Consider the following 6,499-nt stretch of genomic DNA (forward strand, 5'->3'; position numbering starts at 1 on the left):
TTTCCTTAGTCACTGCTGTTGCTAAACAAAACAGGGACTGAGAGTGATTCTACATAGCTGCTTCTCATCCATCCTGTTTTATTGCTGGCATGTTCTCTGGCATAGTTGTGATCTGTAGCAAGAATAAAACTTCTAGACAGAGCCTAAGCCTGACTTGGGGACAGCACACACATCCCATTCCTTATGGGACACGTGGACCAAAATGCTTCAGGTTTGGCTTCTGTCCTTACCTGATAATACAATATACAACAGCATGCTTTGCAACTCCAAAGACCACTGCATGACTGTATGTTGAACACATGAACTATTTCTTAGTTTCATGCCAACAAAACACCATTTTGTCATGATGTCTTGCCTAAACTTCAGGTTCTCTTCCAGAGGGAGGAGGTTGTCCTGGTTCCAGTTAGGACAGAGTTAAGTAGCTCATAGTAGCTGGTAGGGTGCTATGTTTTGGATTAGGATGAGAAGAGCGCTGATAACATGCTGATGTTTTAATTGTTGCAGAGCAGTGTTTACACCAGGCCAAGGACTTTTCGGCTTCTCGCTCTGTCCTGCCAGCGAGCAGGCTGGGGGTGCAGCAGGAGCTGGGAGGGGACAGACCCAGGACAGCTGACCCAAACTGGCCAAAGGGGTATTCCATACCATCTGACGTCATGCTAAACAATATATAGGGGTGGCTGGCCGGGGTGGGGGGGGGCGGTTGCTCGGGAATAGGCTGGGCATCGGTCAGCGGGTGGTGAGCAATTGCATTGTGCATCACTTGTTTTCTTACACATTATTATTGTTAATACTATTACCATTATCACTATTATTATTATTATTGTTATTATTATTTTCCTGTCTTAATAAACTGTCTTTATCTCAACTCACAGGCTTCACTTTCCCGTTTCTCTCCCCCATCCCAGAGAGGGAGGGGGGAGGGTGAGCGAACGGCTGTGTGGTGTTTAGCTGCCAGCCGGGTTAAACCACAACAGAGGTTTTGTAGATCTGAGTTGTACCTGGGAGCTCAAGCTGAAGTCTTCAATATTCTAATGCAGTTCAAAAGGCACAATTTACCTTTGTTTAGACAACCAATCTGAGTCTTAATTTACTATAATAACAAGAGGTTTGACTCCGAGTGCACTTTCAGACAGCTAAGTTTGGAGTTAAGTCCACTTAGTTTTGTTAAACCTTAGGTTAACAGTCTCCTGGGGCCATTTATAAGTCTAGCAACAAATTTTAATTTTATGTTGGTAATAATAATATTTGTCATGGTGCTTTGCTTACTAAATTCCCTCTACAGATCTATGCTCTAACTTTTTTAACTCTACATTTCTTTCTTCTTCTGAAAGCTACAGGACTGACTTGAACAACAGTCAAGGACTCCAGATTCCTCAACGACCCTTCAATCGCCAAGCTTCACAGGAACAAATCAACTGCTTCAGCTAACAAAAAAGCTGCTCCACAGTCAGAATCTACCTGTGGGTGACCCGTTCGGTGATAATCTGGAGCTGATTAATACGGCGGTGCACTAACGGTCAGGAGGGAGGTGGCTCGGGGGCATAGTGTGGCAAACAGCTACAAAGGAGGGAGTTGGAACTGATGGGAGGAGGTTTGTGGATCTGGTGGAGCCAACGAAACGACCTGTCTATGACATGTCTGGTGGGGAACCCGGCAGATAACAAAGACTGGACTGTCTACTTACCGCAAGCGCCCCTAGAGCCACAGGAATTAGATATCCTGGGAAGTGTAACAGCAACAGCATGTGTAAGGTTTAATTGCTCGGGCGAAAAACCAAATCATGAAACAGATGGTCAACACCACACTTGCTCCTTATTGCAATGCATCTCTTTGCTGTAATTATACAAAACTATAATAACATCATTCCTTGCGCTAGGAGCCGCTCTGCTCAGCTGTGGGATCGACTGTGGAATGGACGCCCCTAGGTGCACCCCGAGCATTTTTCCTTGGAGAGGTCTCCACTCTTAGCCGCTCACCATCAGAGTAGACAAGGACCTCCTGAAGCTGCGGAGAAATTATTTTAAGTGATATTTTCTTGTGGTATGAATGAGAAGTGCAAGAGGCCTCTGTGCATGATTGTGTGATTGTGCTGTGTGAGTGAGAAGCAGCATCTCTGTGAAGCAACATCCCTAGCGCTTAGTGGCTTGTTGACTGATGTAGATTCTAGTTGGCATGCTACTTTACAATCGTAATTCTGCATGTGATTATGTCTGAGGGTCTCTAACCAATTTTATGACAGATTCGGGCGCGTGGACAGCACGTGGGGCTGCAGGGAAAGTATATGTAGTAGTGAAAAAGGGCAATAAATGTCTCCTTGTTCAAGAGCCATCAGGAGTCCGTGTCTTTCATCCCTTCATCTACCTGATAATATTTTCCCCCTACACAATTACACCGGTCACCTTCTTTCTAACTAATTACCATCCCAGTAGACTTGTAGCAATGTGTTTTGAAAAGTTCTCAACAACAACATTTTTTTTTCCTCTGAAGTAGCATAAAACGTGCACATTACACTCTGTTTTGATTGATTGATGAACCTCACTGCAGTGTATAGAATAATGTGCTAAATGTTACACATGCCCTTAGTGGGCAATTTCAGGAAATTATTAAGATGTGGTTCTTTTAAAAGGTTTGGTAATGTAAGTCAAAGAGACACTTAACAGACACAATGCTGATTAGTGTGGGTGACCACAGTATACTCGAGTCTTTGATATTTCTTGGCTTTTTCTTGGTTTCCCAGAGGCCCTTTGGACAAAGCAGGAAAGATGGCTGAGACACCCTTGGCCTTCTGGGAAACTCAGTGACATTTAAAGGCTGCTGGGGCCTATTCTGCTAATATCTAAACTAATTAAAATCAAATCATAATTGTAGAAGCTTGTTCACCAGAATTCTAATAAGCCTCGGAGCAGTACATGCTGCATGCTGCTGTGCTAAAGGCTGTCTCAGCTATGTGAGAAGGGTTTTACTATACAAAGAATTGTTCCCAGCAATTTTTCTCAATCTCACAACCAACTTCTTATATACAAAATGTCACTTCAAATGTAGGATGAAGACTTGCTCCAACATGTCTTTTTCCATATACACTGAACACATTTTGCTGTATTATGTAATAGGATATTTGTCAGGGTGTGGCAGACTTATGTATATCAGCTGTGTCATTATTAAGAATAAGTGTGATACCCTGCATTGAACTCACATAACCCCAAAACTATTTCTGAAATTATAGTTGACACCCAAGGAGACAGAACAGTTGAGAAGTTGGAACACCTACCAAACAGCCATTATTAGGTTCCAGAATTAGGTTCCTTTTTTTCTTGTTTCACTCCCTGTGTAGCATGGACATTTCCTTCAAAATTATAGGATTTAAAGACAGCATATAGTCATATAAACCTATAATTTGAATAATGGATGCAGATAATTTCCTCCCAGTTCAAATCTAGATCCCTAGAAATAGTAGAAAGAAAGGTGTTCAAAGGTAATCAGAAGAAGAGAAAGGCTCATTTTCCTGGTGAGAACTCCTCAACAGGGAAAAAAATGACTGAGGAAGGATGTGGCAAACATTCATAGCATGGAGTAAGTAACAGAGAATGATCATTCATTTTTATAACAAATGAAGATGGACACTCAAGGAGATTACCAGTCAGCAAGTTTAAAACAAATAAATACTATCTCCTTCACACTTCATGGTTAAACTGGGGAACTCACTGCCATAGGCTCTTGTAAGCATGTTCAAAGAAGAATGAAGTAAATTAACAATACTTCAGATGAAATCCTGAGTTCAAAAAGCCTCAACACCAATAAAGGCTGGAGGCTGCAAGAATGTGTTGTGGGAAGGATCACTCTTATATTCTCTTTCTTATATTCCTCTTTAAGCATCTCCTGTTGGATACTGCTGAGGACTAGTATGTGGGCATTTTCTCTGATGTGAGACATGCGTTTACATTCTTAAGAAATCAGTGACACACTGGGGCATTTAAATCCTATTTATTTCAACAGAATAACTAAATATACCAAATGTTTAACTGTCTAAATTATTTGGGTGACAAACAAATCAAATTACAAGAAGAAAGAAAACTTCAGACACAAGAGTGTCTGAGTATGCAAATATTGCAGAGCAAGATTAATGAATGCTGGAGATCTCACAAAGTAAAAATTTCAGCACTCATTACACACTTATTGAAGGCAATGAGAATTTCATTATAGACTTCACTAGAATCAGAGGAAGGTCTGAAATGAAGCTTTGTTTAAAAAGCCTTTAGTTCCATCAAAATTGTTTTCTGTTCCACAAACATCCATCTCAGACAATGAGAGAGCTTTTGAGGGTAAGTGCCACAATTAAAGGTAGTTAACCCAGTTGGAATCTGTTCTCACGTAGCTATTGGAAAGATGGTGGTTTTGTAAGACACAGAGCAGGAGGGGACAGGTTTCATATATTCCATCAGTTTTCAAACAAACACAGCACGGGCTCAATATGCAAGCAGTGTCTTCACTCATGTCGAAACTGAAGATCATTGATAATTTGTTAGCACAGCCCGGTGCAGTATTGTAAATGACAGGGGCATTGGGCTGAGCTGAATGAGCATTATGTGCCTGCTGATGAAGTATATGTCTGTCAACTCAACTCTGAGTCTGACAGGTCTATTTTTTTTTTTTTTTTAACATCTCTGTGTTCAGTGTCACTATGACTGCACACTGAAATACCTGTGTCAGATCAATAAGACACTCTAACAGCTAAGAAGTGCAGCATAAGATTGTAACAAATATTGAAGGGTATAGGAAAAGCTTATTAATATTTAGTAAAACTAATCTGTTTCTCACTAGCCAAAATATGCACATCCAGCCCTTTTGGGGAGACAGCTTTGAAGATTCACTAAGTTGCGATGAGGTTTTCTACACTATACGTACCATGCATATTCTCTGTGGGCTAAATCTTATTCCATAATTTTGAAGCCAACCTTTGAGATTTGGGAGATCGTTAGAGGGTTTGTGTATGTTTTCTTCATTCTGTTTTTCCAGATAGACCAAACTTAGTCACTTTATATATGGGAATTCAATTTAAATAATATGACTTTGCTAACATTACATTTTGAATTTATCTTTATTAAGGCTGCATTTTAATTTCATTCCATGTATCCTCATTAAGCAACTGTTTGCTCCCTCAGGCATGTTTTTCAGGCTAACTTTTAATCTACCTATTGGTACTCAAAGCTGTAAAAGTTAAAGCTTATTTGAATTTTTATTCAGAAATCTGCTAGATTTTTCCCCTTTATAGAACTACAGGCATTCAGGGGCATGATTACACTTTTGCTGGAGATGTTCTATTTTCCCTGTATAATTTGATAAATATTAAATTGAATAACATATTTATAATAATGTTTTGTAGGCAAAGTCCTAATCTCCAAAAAATTACATATTTGTTACAATAACATTTTATTTTGCATTACTATTAGCAGAATCTCAGTCTAATCAGCTGTCTGAGATCCTTTCACTGTAACATGTAAATGTGAGATAGACATTGAAATTACCAGCAAGGGGCCCCAAAGGAGTTGTATTTTACTTGTACCTGTTGTTTCTGATGACTGAGTATTTCACACATAACTTTAGGATGACAACTGATTGAAGAAAGTCTGACAAAAGAGAGAAAGTCATTGACAAGGGGTTGTTTTAAGGCATGATGTGATTTTTTCTTGTACATAAAGAAATGGCAGAATTTGCAATAAATGCAAAAGCATTTTTAATTTTTATTATGGTACACTCAAATAATAACTTTTTCTTGTGCCATATGCAATACCTACCAAGTTTAGGAATAGTCATTTGACTGAAAGAATGGGAAAGACAGACAAATCTGGGGGAAGTAATGAAAGCACCCAGCACAAGTTAAGGTTGCAAAGCAAGTTAATTGTGTCCGGGGACATGGATCTAACTTTCATGTCTTCTCAAGTAGTACCCTCATCACCGACTCTGTTTTTCTTTAGCTGCAGTGGCTGTTATTTAAACTGAGTTCTGTGGCCATGCTGTCATCAGGCAAGTTGGGACATATATATGTCAATGTGCAGTAATAGTGAGTGAGCTATCATTCTTTGGTTTTCATTCTTTCCTTCCTCCTCCATTGCCAACATTTCCCCACACACATTCCAGTTCAGGTCATCGTGTATTTCCCTAGAGAAACAAAATTGTTGATCCTTGGTTTGATACAATCCTTCATTCCCAGAACTTGCATAGACAACAGGTATTGACTGCTCTCAAACTAAGTTACTGTTTAGAAATATTTCTCTAGATCAGCATTTGTTGTTTTGAAAAGCTGGGTGCTACCTTCAGCAAAAAAATAAATAAACTTGCTAAAGTAGGTCAGGAATCAGAACCAAAAAGGCTGCTCAAGGCAGACTCAGATCTGTAGGTATTTGCAATTTTAACTCATTGTTGTTCAATGTACAATAAAGCTTATAGGTGTACAGCACAAACAAGTAACCAGTAAAAAATGCTTATATTATAGGTGGCTGCA

The 6,499-nt window shown here is 39.5% G+C and overlaps 1 long non-coding RNA gene across 1 annotated transcript; it reads left to right on the top strand.

Annotated features, from left to right (window-relative positions):
- The first annotated feature begins 703 nt into the window (after positions 1-703).
- LOC310895904 lies at positions 704-2,388 on the top strand. The gene is made up of 3 exons (XR_014581040.1): positions 704-736; positions 1,332-1,460; positions 1,877-2,388. It is a non-coding gene; the product is annotated as an uncharacterized lncRNA (long non-coding RNA).
- Positions 2,389-6,499: the final 4,111 nt, after the last annotated feature.

The sequence above is a fragment of the Anser anser genome, assembly GCF_964211835.1.
Source record: "Anser anser genome assembly, chromosome: 3".
NCBI classification, from domain to species: Eukaryota; Metazoa; Chordata; class Aves; order Anseriformes; family Anatidae; genus Anser; species Anser anser.